Raw genomic sequence first — 13,351 nt, 5'->3', positions numbered from 1 at the left:
AATCAGAATATTACCTGTCATGGTTTCTGGGACTTGGAGGATGAGGAGTGGCTGGCTAGGTGATTTGGGCTTGAGATCTTTGTCTAACTGGACAGTGGTTAACAATGGAACAGAGGAGTGACAGAACTGAGTGGAACTGGCCAAACACATCTTTGTCTTTGCATCTGGCCTCAGAGCTTCTTACTTTTTGCACGGTGGCCCCAAGGCAGCAGACACTTTGTTTGACGGCTTAGTGCTCCTGCAATCAAGCGCATCCCTCCTAGTACCTAGCCTTCTAAAATAATACGTACTCCTCATATTCTGTCAACTACAAGAGAGGCACAAGCCCTGCTAGTCCCAAGGGAGGGAGAATTGAACTCAGTCATTTCATGGGAGCACAGCAAGAACCTCAAAGGGCAGATGGATGATATCATTTCATGTGTCTTTGGAAGACACAATCTGCTACATTTCCCCTCTTTGAGGACCCATATCAAGAAGAGAATGCTTCCCACCAAAGTCCCTGTGGACAGCCCCAAACCTGAGATGTAGTATAGTCTGGACACCTCTGGAAGTCGAGTTATGTAGGAGGATGTGAAAGTTCATCCAAGGGCATTGATCATAGTAGCTTGCTTCATTTTTCCTGGAGAAGAGATGTAAGAGAAGGCTTGGTTGCTGTCCCAGCACATTTGAAGGACTATCATGTAGGAAAAAGTGTTTTGTCCTTAGCTGTTCCACAGAGGTTTCAAGGGCGTCAAGTGTTTCAACCCGAAACTCAGCTTCCTTGGCAGACAACTTTGCCCCTGCCTTTCATTGTTATTGGAAAATAAACAACAAATGAATCTTTTATATTCATGGTACCCTTGGGGGTAGTTTGATATAAGTATGAATTATAAAATGTTAGCTACATTCTAGCTAATTAATGTAATTCTTACTCTCTCTCTGTGTGTGTGTGTGTGTGTGTGTGTGTGTGTGTGTGTGAGAGAGAGAGAGAGAGAGAGAGAGAAAGAGATGAAAATACTTGACACTCAATCTTTTAGCAAATTTCCAAATGTATAGTATTTCACCAATTACTAATCACAGGTGCCCTTTTGAAAAGAAGATCCCATCCTTATATGTCTCTGGTTTCTAGGCTCTGCCTGTTGGTAACCAACAACTATCTAATTGGACTGAAGAAGACCTACTTAACAAGAGGGAAACCATGCCTGGTGCTGGAAACCTAGGCAACTGCCCAGGGCTAGTGAAGCCATGGGTCTCGGAGGAGAAACTATAGCTGCCATTTTACTAAACTCGTATAATCCCTAACTACGTTCTAGATATTTGTCCTTGTTCCCACAAAAAAATGAGTCCTCATCCCTCACCAAGGAAATTTCTCTTTGCAATGAAGGGAGACTTTTAACAGAAAACCACAGCCAATCAAACTGCAGAGTTCTGGGGCTCAGTCCCAACTGCTACATCCACAATGCAACTCCTATACCTAAGGCTCAGGGATCATTGTGGAAGTGGTGATGGGAAGATTGTGAGAGCCAGAGAATTGAGGAGTTTGCTGTGAAATTGAGCCTTCTAATGACGTCAAAAGCTACGCTCATGAAAACTCATCAACATGACCGCTTAAACACGAGCTGAACAAAGACACACCAACAATAGACATTATAACATATAGAGGGTAGGAAGAGCCCAAGTGGCCTCAAGCTTACGCAAAGAACTAGAGGCAACTAAAAAATGCTGAGAGCAGGAGAAATAGTCTTACCCAGGGAAGAACACACCAATGCCAAAAGGTCAGCTGTAGGCATCTCTTTGACTTCGCCTACTTTTTCTCTATATCTCGGTTTGCATTTCCTGGCTGGGTTTACTCTATTAAGCCATTGGCTGAAACAGCTTCTATAATAACCCATGCTAATAAACATATTCATAGCATGCAACAGGGAATCCCACATCAGTCAGCCCTGAAAATATACACAAACAAACATTATAAATACTGAGAAGTTTGTAGTTATATATTTAGGAATATATTATATATTTTATTGTATATGTAACAACAATTAATAAAAAAAGAGGCTATTAATTTGAAAGAGCACAGGAGGGTTCTACTCTAGAGTTCAGACGGAGGAGAGAGAAGGGGGAAATTGTAGAGTTATATTATCAGTTCAAAAAGTAAAAGAAATATTTATTTTTTAAAATACCAGGCATGGTGGAGTGCATTCATTTGTAATCCTTATGTCTAGAAGGCAGAGACAGGCAGACCGCTAGAGATTGCTGACCATCCAGTCTATTCTATTTAATGAGGTTTAGCCCCAGACTGGTAAGGGATTCTGTTTCAAAAAATATGAACGATGCCTGAGGAATTACAGCCGAAGTTGTCACTTGGCCTCCAAATTACCATTTATACACATATTTGAACATAGACACATATGCATGTATATTCATGCGGACACACACAAATCCACTACTTACCATCTTTGAAACATACCATTATGCTTATTCAGATAAATGAATGTGTCAAATTTGAATGAAGTAACATTTTTTTCAATTGCAAAAATAAACTAGACTTATGCTTCTTTAAGTAGGAGTGTCCCTAGGGTTACTAGAAGATGTAAGATATAGTACATTGTTAACAATAACAAATTTGTAATGTTTGCAACAAAATAGTATTTTTTAGGCAGCTGGATATAATATTCACATTTTTCTTTTCATTTGTATGTATATGGTGTGCATTGAGTATGTGTCTCCACATGTGTGTATACATGTGTGCAGGTCTGAAGTTGAGATTGGGAATCTTCCTTATTGCTTTTCCACCTTATTCTTTGAGACAAGGTCTTAAACGTCGAGCTCATCTATAGGGCTTCTCTCCCTAGCTAGCTTGCTCCAGGGATCCTCTGCTTCTATGTCCTGAGGCTGGAATTATATATGTGGGCTGCCATGACCACTCAGAAGTTGTGTGGGTTCTAGGATAGGAACTCTGGTCATCTAGCATACAGAGAAAATGTTTTAACTGCTCAACAATCTCTCCAGTTCCATTTGCATGTGTTTGAACTCAGAATCTCTGAGAGAATTTCCAGATGATGATAGCTGATACCATTATACAACTGAGGGATATGGTACAGAGAAGTTTGGGTTGACACATTGAAGAAAGAACAAAGACTGAAGAGCCATGGTGCCTGAGCCCCAATCATACTCCATCATTTACTGGTTATGGAGTCCTGGTCACTTATTTAACCTTCTGTACCATGGTTTTCTCTTCTTTACAACAAAGATAAGAATAACAATACCCCACAGAGTGACAGTAAGGCAAAAATGTGTAATTAAACACTCCCCAATTTACAGTGGCATGACTTAAATTTTTTTTTAAACTTTATGATGGTGTGAAAGCAATAGAAAACACTCCAAATTTTTGAGTTAAAAAAGTGTGTGTGTGTGGGTGTGTATGTGTGTGAGTGTGTATGTATATAGGCGTGTGTGTGAGAGAGAGACAGAGAGAGAGGGAGAGTCATGTTTATACCTTGTGCATGTAAACATTCGTGTGAAGGGCAGAGGTCGATAGCACTCTTCACATTATTTTTGAAATAAGGTCTCTCTTATCAAACCTCAGGCTTGGCATTTCATCTAGACCAACTGTCCAACAAGCTCTAGATCTTTCTATCCCCATGCTACACCCCTAGAACTGATATTACATACACATCACCTCACCCAGCCTTCATATGGCTACCGGGGAATACAAATTCAGGCCCTTGTACTTGTACAGAAGGCATGTTGCCAATGAAGCACACAATTTTGAATTTTGATTTTTTTTCCCCAGCATAGCAATTTGGAGTGTGGCGCTCATTTGCAGTGCTGAAGTCAGCTACGTAGAACCAAGTCAGTGAGAGGATTATGAGGTAAAATTGCAAAGACAGTAGAGTGTGTGGTGTCACTAACATTTTCAGATACTACGTTTTGTGTTTTTACATGCCATCATGGCTATGGAATGTCCCTCTTTGTATGCGAGTGATATTTCTAGTACTTTATCACAAAGTATGGTTGTATTAGGTGATTTTACCCAACAGTAGACTAATTTGCATATTCTGAGCACTTTTAATGGAATCTAGGCTAAGTTGTGAGGATCAGTAGTTAGATGTATTTAATAATAAGTCTGGGGAGAGGATTCAGTGGTTACATCGGCTAGTTTCATGTCAACATGACACAAACTAGAGTCCTTGGGAAGACAGGAACTCAAGTGAGAAAATAGCCTGAGCATATTGGCCTGTGGGCGGTTTCTTGACTGATGACTGATGTGGTAGAGTCCAGCTCACTGTAGGCAGAGCCATCCCTGGGCAGATGGTCCTGGGTTGTACAAGAAAACAAGGCTGTGCAAGCTGGAAGAGCAAGTCAATAAGTAGCACGCTTTCATGGCCTCTGCTTCAGTTCCTGTTTTCAGGTTCCTCACTTGAGTTCCTGACTTGACTTCCCTGGATGATGGATAACAAGATGAAATAAACCCTTTACCCTCCAGGTTTCCTTTAGTCGTGGTAATTTATCATAGCAGTAGAAAGCCTAATTAAGACAGAAATTGGTACCAGTTCCTAGAGTATTGTACTAGACATGACTGTGTTTTGGGGAGGATTTGGGTGACCTTTAAACACAGGTCTGGAAAAATTGCTGAGTTCTCAGAGCTTAAAGAGCTCAGAGTTCTTGGAGGAACTAAGAAGATAAACCTGGGAGCAGAGAAGGCAGTGGGGACCTGGTTTGTGAAGATCAGAGCCTCTTAAAAACTCCAACAGAGTGATTTATGTGATATTTTGAATTAAAAATCTGTGGTTCTGGTCAATTGTGGTTAACAAGAGACCAGCTCTGCTGGAGAGAGACCTTTGCATCACTGGGATAATTGATACTGGTTAGATGGAGTTGAGACATTAGTGGTGATTAAGAAAAGACAAGCCTTATTGAGGACTAAATCTGGGAGGATTTACTCAGGGTCAGCACACAGAAGCTGTGGTCCAGAGGGACTGAGGCTGTCTCTCAGGCAGGCATCTAGACTCGGTAAATTGTGAGGGTTTTCTGGGTGATGCTGGCATCAAGGGGTCATGGGAAGCAGCTGAGTCTTGACACTGAGCAAGACCACTGGTGAATGTGCAGCCTCAGTTTCAGTAAAAACCTCAGGACTGGAGAGGCCATGGACAGAAGTTAAAGCTTGGTACAATATGGCATGATCAGAGTTCCTGAAGAGAGCCCAGGAGAAGCTACTGGTGAAAGTGTAGCCCAGTTGAAGCAGGAGACCCCAACATTTTGGCATTGTCACTACTGTGGGATGACTGCCATAGACAGCTACAGACAGGGAGTGGAGCTGGCCCGAGCCTGTGAGACAAGCTGTGTGCGTTGTGGATGGCAGAGCCCGAGAAGTAGTGGTTGCTGCTGAAGACCAGAAAAGCAAAGCAGCTGGCCACTGGCTCTGACCTCGACCTTAATCAGAAATGGCGATCCTGCCTCCAGGAATCTCAAAATGAGACCAAGACTGAGAGCTGTCTCCTCCTGTTTTGTAATCCTCTTTAGTTCTGGGATTAAGGGCATGCACCACTACCGCCTGGTTTCTATGACAAGTTAGTATGGCTACTGGGATTAAAGGTGTGTATCATTGTTGTCCGGTCTGTAAGGCAGCCAGTGTGATTGTTTTACTTTTCTGATCCTCAGGCAAGCCTTATTTATTAAAATAAGAATGAAATGCCACTACAAATATCATTTTCTTTGCATTAATGAGGATTGAAATAGTAGGCAAATACTAGGCAAACATTTTGCTACTGAGTTATATCCCACCTCTTTAAGTGCATTTTGGACTTTTTGGCTTATAGCATTTTCAATTTGCAGTGTTATGACTGAGCATATACTATTTAAAGTAGTACCTGGTATATAGAAGGTACCATGTGTTTATCAAATAAACAAAAGTTGAGAACTATGAAGGTGCCTCCATAAAAACTGATAATAAGACACTCAGCCCCGGGGACCGAGGAGCAGTGACTGGGAGTGGCTGAAAGGATTACTCATGGGGTGGGCAATGGGCCGCTCCTCCAGAGAATGCTCAGGTGGTGTTGGCTTTAGTGGTCTAGGCTAGGGCTGAGAAAGTCTTTCCGCAAAGAGATAAATGGTACTTTAGAACTTATGGGCCATCCTTCGTGAGAATTATTCATCTCGGCTATTGAAAACATCAACAGACAGGACAGGATCTGAATTAAATAAGCTGTCTAGGCAGGACTGGGACCATACTCCATAGCTCACTGATCTTTGTCTGGATTATGTTGGGCCTGAGCAAGAAGCCTGGAAATTAGGTGGTTGTTGAGAGACATTAAGAGCAAAAGGAAGCTGAAAAGAAGACAATGAGATAGTCCTGCTAAAATGTCACGTTGTGTGTTACTGGGGTAAACTCATCTGAACTTCGAACAAGTTCTCTGTTAGGTGGCAAGGCCACGAGAAGTTTTGTATCAGCAGAGACATAGAGAAGCCACATAAGGAGTGGCCATACACCAGCCATTCATGCTTATTTCCATACATTTCATCATTACAGTGCAAGTTATTTGAAAAGAAAGTTGGGCTTTTATTTTCCCTCAGATCAGCTCTAAACTCTTGGAACAATGTTGTCTATCCTGCGGGTGCCCCGTGAGCTCTTGCTGGCTGTCTTTATTTCTTCACCTGCATTAAGATCTCTGTGGGCCCATATGGAAATGTAAAAGTTCATAAGGGACTAATTCAATGAGATCCATCCAGGGGAAGTGCAGACCCCGAGGGAAGTGATTACACACTCATGGAATTTTTGCACATGGGATAGAAAGATGATCTTTGCCTCTTGGCTGTGTCACAGTAATAAGTGGGAGACCGATGATTTCGAAGACTTCAGCTCTTCCCAGCGCTGATAAGAATGGAACGCAGGCTACCATGGAGATTCAGGTCACTAATTAGTCCCAGAAGCCTCTATGCCTCCAGTCGTTGTTATATTAATTATGCACCAAATTAGAATGTTTGCAAAGGCAAAGCGCCAACTGTACAGCAGAGCCCAGTGACAACACGGAGAGATCAAGGGGTGTCCCACCCAGTTACTGCAGGGACCAGCGGAAGGAAACCGTGTGTCCTGACTGAGCATGTGGTGACCTGGCCTGATCTCTAGGCCAGCTGTAGGAACCTCCCACCAAAGAGCCTCTTATCAGCACTGAGCGGACAGAAGGATAGAAGAACGGAAGGTCGGCTGGGATGGTGTCTCTTCCATCCCCTCAATCCAGGTTCTGCTGCAGTGGCACCAGCTCCAGAAAGATACAAAACATACCTCTGAGACTTTATTGCAAATGGAATATGCTTCCAGACGCTTTCTGTCATGGAGACAGTATGTCTGGTCTGTTGTCCACCATTCAGTTTTTAGAGCTGGGTGGACACAAGGTACCCCATCTCCTTCTCCTTCATCTTCTTTTCTTTCTTGTGTTCTTTGTGAGCCCGAAGTCAAAATATACTTGATTCTTGGTTGTAAAATAAACAGATGCTAAACAATATCTCTGTGACTTCGGGGTTATAGTTCCACCGAGGGCCTGGGTTGAAGCCATAAACTATGGGAAGTGAAGCGTGACCCACAAATAGCCTTCAAGATGGAATTACAACCCCATAATTCAGAGTAGACTGTTTAAAAAAAAATCATCTTTCAAGCTAGCTTTAATTGAGTGACAGGGGCAAACTGTAACATCTTTTGATCAGTCCATCAGTGCAAAAGGCATCTCTGTGTTAATCTGATGTATTGCTGTGTGCATGGGCCCCCAGTCTGCTCTGTAAAGGGGCCAAGCTACAAGGCCCCAAACAGAATGAAAGCAAAGAATGCTGGGTTTCTCAGCAAGGAAGTCTTTGTCACAGGAGAAACGAAATGAGCATGAAGCAAGGAGATGCTTTTGTTAGGACTGAGGGAAGGCGAGTTCCTCACGACAGGGGGCCAGTAGTCTCTTTCTTTGGCTGTTCTCACTGTTCCCTTCCTCCTCTTATGAGGGATGGTCTTTGGTGGCTGGTTTGAGCTTTGTGGAGAGGACCAGACAGCCCCAAGTTCCATCCCTGCTGTATGTCTGGATGTGTTTGTTTGAGGTTTTCCAACCCTGTTCTGCTTGATCTCATAACTCATTAAGGCAAGTTGATCTCATATGGCCCAAGAAGCCTTTTCATGACGTTTTCTTGCATGATAAATATTCACACATCACAGAGAAAATAAACCAAATCCAGCAATTCTCTAGGAGGTGGATGTTTAAAGGCAGCTTCTTGTAGTCATAAATTACACCATCAAAATCCCCTAAAGTTTCTCTGCAGTGTTGGTATTAAGTGAAATAACATATGAGCGCAGGCTGGCAGCATGTGAAACAGTGTGTGTTACAGAACTGAGGGTATGAAGGCAGGAAAACAGCACAAAGAACAATTTAAGACTATCAGTTCAAAATGAGCAAAAATTATTATTATTTTTTAAATTACACACATGTCTATAGCTATGTATTGGCACATGCATGTGAGGGTAGGTGCCCACACAGGTCAGAAGAGGCTGTCGGGACCCCTGGAGCTGGAGTTATGGGCAGCTGTAACAGCCTGGTGCAAGTGCTGGGAGCTGAACTGGGGTTCTCTTTAAGAGCAATGCATGCACTTAGCCACTGAGCCAGCTCTCTGGCCTATACAAAACTTGCATCAGACTTGTTCAGGTATATTTTACCCATCACCTTTGTCATTTCTCTTCCAGTTCCTTAAAGAGGAAATAAATAATTGATTTGAGGACATATTCTTCTAACAAAACAATGTAAAGTTATGAATTTCCCTGTAAGCGCTACATGAGCGGCAGAATATTTTCTTTGTTGTGTTACATTTTTCCCTTCCATTGGTTCAATTTATTTTTTTTCATTTCTCTTGGATTGGGTTTGGGCTCATGTGTTATGGTCACTTCTGAATTTTTTTTTTCAGAAATCTTTCTATTGTTGTCCATTTTAATTATTTTGTGATCAAAGAAACATACTTTGTATGATTTATGATCTTGGTGAGTGCTGTTGTGTATATTAAGAAGAACTTATATTCAATTCTTATGGGAAAGTATTCTATAATAGTTAATTGATAGGTTTGTAGCAATGTTCCATACTTTTCTGGTCACTTGTATATCAATTACTGAGGAAGAGAGATTGAAATTGAATCTATGTCCTTCGGGAGGCTCTAGCATTTTGTGTTTGCTTTCATATCAGGCTGTAGTTACATTAAGTATACTTCCAGCAGCAGATGTGGTTATAGTTAAGGACATTTTATCTCCAAAGAGTTGATTTCTTATCATTATAAAATTTCTTTCTTTATTCTGGAAAATATTATTTGTTCTGAAGTCTTTCTTGGTATTGATTGCAGCTTTTTTAAAAAATGTATTATTTAATTAATTGCAGGTATTAATTGTTTTTCATTAATTTTAAAAAATCCATTATCTTCCTTGTAGACAAAACAATTTTACTTTCAGCTAAGATCCCACATGGCAATCTAGTTTTTAATTAACATCTAAAGAATTTCCTTAAATAGTTCAGGTCTGCACTTGATGGGAGCCCTCAGCTTTTGTTTGTATGAACTATTTATTTTTATCTTGAATTTATGAATCTATTTTCTATTGCCCTCCATTTTTGAAAGACAATTTTTCTGGGAACACAGTTATATGATTATATGATGACAAGTGCCACTGTCAGTATTTTAAAGTATTTGTCTAGTTTTTCTTTTTGATTTGCCCATATTTCCCCCCAGAAGTCTGCTATTTTGCTTATATTTCTTACTTTATAGGTAAGATCTCTGACTCTTTGTCTATGTGTCTGTCATCTGTGTGCGTGTGTGTGTGTGTACATGTGTATTCATGTATGTGGAAGCCAGATGTTAGTGTCAGATATCTTCCTCTATTACTAGGTTTTTGAGACAAGGTCTCTTGCTGAACCTTGAAGTCACCAATTTAGTTAGTTTAGCTGGCCAGAACCCCAGGGATCCCTTGTGCTGGGATTACTGGCACATGCTGCCATACTTGGCTTTCATGTGGGTGATGGGAAGACAAACTCAAGTGTCCATGCTGGCACCGCAAATGCTTTACCCCCCGAGCCATCTTTCCAGCCTTGCCTGTGGCTCCCTACTTTTAAGATTTTTACTTTTGTTTCTGCTTCTCAGCAATGTGAATATGTTGCTTGATATTTGTTCTGCTTGGGTCTCATTGAACTTTTTTAACATCTGGGTTTAGCAATCTCATTAAATTTGAATAATATTGTAGCTATTGCTTCTTCAAGCATCTCTATTCTCCTTTTCAAAACTGTCTTAAGGTGTGCTATTCCACAGGGATTGGATATTACTTTTGTTTTTGTCCGTCTTTTTTCATGCCATTTAATTATAATTCCTTTCTGTTGTTACATCTTTAGAGCTGCGTTTCAGCCTCTCTCTGCCCAATCTGCCTTCCTTTTCTTCGTGTTTCTGTTTAACCACATTAAGCAGATTTGAGTAGTTGTTTTAAAGCTCTTCTTTTGCAGAATTTCTTTAAATCTTGTCATGTCTGGTTTTGTTTCTAGTTATGGCCTTCTCATGGTATGAACTATTATTTCTTCAAATTCAAAGCCAGGCTGGGCGACACGAAACTCTGACTCAAAACCCCTTTCTCCCAAACATATTGTATGTGTGTGTATGTGGACATAGATGCACATATATGTTACATATGGTTGTAACATATGTATGTATGTATATATAATATGAAAATTCTCCTTAGTGTATTCTTCAGGAGCCAGCAGGGAAAACTGGTCTGTGTTAATATCAGTTCTGTCTCTGTCAGGGGCTGTTAACACATACATGCATACATACATACATACATACATTCATTAAAGTAAATAGAACCTAAATAGAATTTTGTAAAGCATGATCATCAAGTGAAAACAGAAAGTATTCACATGAGTCACACTGGATAGTTCCTTTGGGTCTTGAGGTAACTTCTAATACCCTTAAACTTAGATGTACTATTTGATGTTTATCTTGGGGAATACAAAGGAAATGGTAAGAGCTGACAATTTATATGATGAATGTGAAATTGGTAAATATAAACAGGACATTGTTAAAGTCTAAAGTTCTATTTTCAGGAAGAATTTATGTTCCCCGTTAAGCGGGGGTTACAAAGCTCAAGAAGGAGCTCAACACGGGCTAGGAAGCAACCAGCATAGACATGGTCCAACGTTTTCCTGAGCAACATTTAACCTAAGCAACTTTAATGTAATAACAGTCGCTTTCTACTAAGCTTGGAGACGTTATGGCATAGACAGAATACAAGTGCTACGTGAATGTTTAATATTAAAGATGAGAATAAAAGCAGCCTTGTACTGAGACAAGAGACAACTAAGATGCAGAGGGAAGATGTCTTTCATTCCTCCAGCATTCAGACAGAAGTCTGGCAAGTGGACATCTGAGACCGTGGACATTGTGTCAGGTCTGCAGCCACCACTGGGTCAGTGCCACCAGAGTGCTGTGTTTACCCAGACAGCTGCTGTATTTGTTTAGCTTTAGTCTGTGAGAGAAGATTTTTTTTTTCACTCTGCATGAGGTACTGCCCTCAGAAATGCTGATCTGTTCATTGTACACCTTCGCTGGATGGGTTTGCATGAAAGATGTGTTCCCCTGAACTCAACCAAGGCCAAACACAGTCAGCAGCCTGGATGCGCCTGCCTCCTGGCAGAGCCTGCTCTTTCCTGCTGGCTTCTGAGGGCCGCACTGAGAAGAATTTGCATTGCGATTTAGGGGTTTGCCCACCATACGCTGGCGCGGTGCTTAAAGCGCAGTCTGTTGGGAAAGAAGAGCAGTGGATCTTGAGGGCCAGTACTGTGAGAGACCAGGGTGAACCCCCCTTATAAGCCCTTCGTAAATACCTACTAGGTTTACTCAGTCGTGATTTAAAATATGACCTTAAACTCTAACACTTTTCCAATCCAACAGGAGCATTGCATTTTTCTTTACCGTGTGTCCCTTTTCACAAACATAATTAGGCCTGCAGACTAGGGTGGGAAACACAACAAGACTTCCGCTCCGAGAGCTCTCTCTCACTCTCAATCATGCAAAATGCTGGAGCCAAGAGGAAAATGGAAGAAAGTCAGTTACTCTGGGGCCATCCAGGAAAGGTCTTATAGGAAACAAGGAAAAGGAGGCTTGAGGGGTCTGCTCTTTGAGCTCTCAGCTCCTGGAGCCTCTGGCCCACCCACAAGCAGGTGAGGGAGGGGCTTTGAGATGGTTCCAGTCTTCAAGTTACTTCAGTCTCATGGATTTTCAGCAGAAGCGGGGCAGAGATGGCGGCCCTGTTAAGTCCTGAGGAAAGCAAGTATTGCTATGATTAGGCCATCACGTTTTGGGTGGTTTGTTAGGTAGCCCCTAGCCAGTGGCTGGATTTTTTCCTCTTGCTTAGCTGAGAAAAGGAGGCGTAAGATAAGGAAGTTTGCATTGCAGGTGATGGGAGACGGCAGGGGGTGTTTAGCATCTCAGCGTATTAAAAGAAAGGATGTAGAGATGTGGAAACAGAATTACTTTCAGAGATATTATTTGCACCGAGTGTTCAAACAGAATGTCGTAAGTTTTCAATTAGGATCTTGGATACCATCACACAAAAATTATTATTATTATTATTATTATTATTATTATTATTATTATTATTATTATTTTTAAAAAGTGGAGTTCAAACAGTTAACTCTTGGGCAGGATTCCAGAACCAGAATACAACCCAAGTATCTAAACTTCACTAACTATAGTATCTCTTTTCTTGAGGTAACAAGAAAACTCATTCATTTGGCAAACAAACAGAACTGAAGACAACAACAAAACAGAACAAGAACAAAGCCAATCTTTTAAAAAGGAGCAGCAACAATAAATGCTAGATAACCCACCTGTTTATTTCTTAGAGCAGTGTCCTGGTGATGCCTGATTCTGTCTCCTGTCTCCTGCCTTCAGGCCCTTGACAGTAAGGGAATGAACGGAAAATGGCAGACCTTGCTCTCCAGACCTCTAGGCAGGGAAGACAGTGAGTCTCAGACAGCTTGAGGGTTTCTCAAGCAAGCAAGGCTGCATCTGTGGAGGACAGTTCAGTGACGTCAGCCTGTTGGCACAGGACTGTAATCCCACTTAGCAGGATTGCAACAGTGTGTTCAAGGCTAGCATGGATCCATTAGTGAGAGCTTGCCTCAAAATAATAATAAATTTTCAAAAGGGGGATTGGGGATATAGCTCAGTGGGAGAGCACTTACCTAGCATGTATGAGAGTTAGGCTCAATACTACACATATATATGTATATATATGTGTGTGTGTATATATGTGTATATATATATATATATTTCAATATGTTTTGACAGAAGTATAGGCCTCTGAGAGCACTATTAT

The sequence above is a fragment of the Microtus oregoni genome, unplaced genomic scaffold (assembly GCF_018167655.1).
Source record: "Microtus oregoni isolate MIOR12 unplaced genomic scaffold, Mior012 000008F_ref0000371, whole genome shotgun sequence".
NCBI lineage: Eukaryota > Metazoa > Chordata > Mammalia > Rodentia > Cricetidae > Microtus > Microtus oregoni.
The sequence above is the reverse complement of the archived record's forward strand: the minus strand, read 5'-3'. Positions refer to the sequence as shown.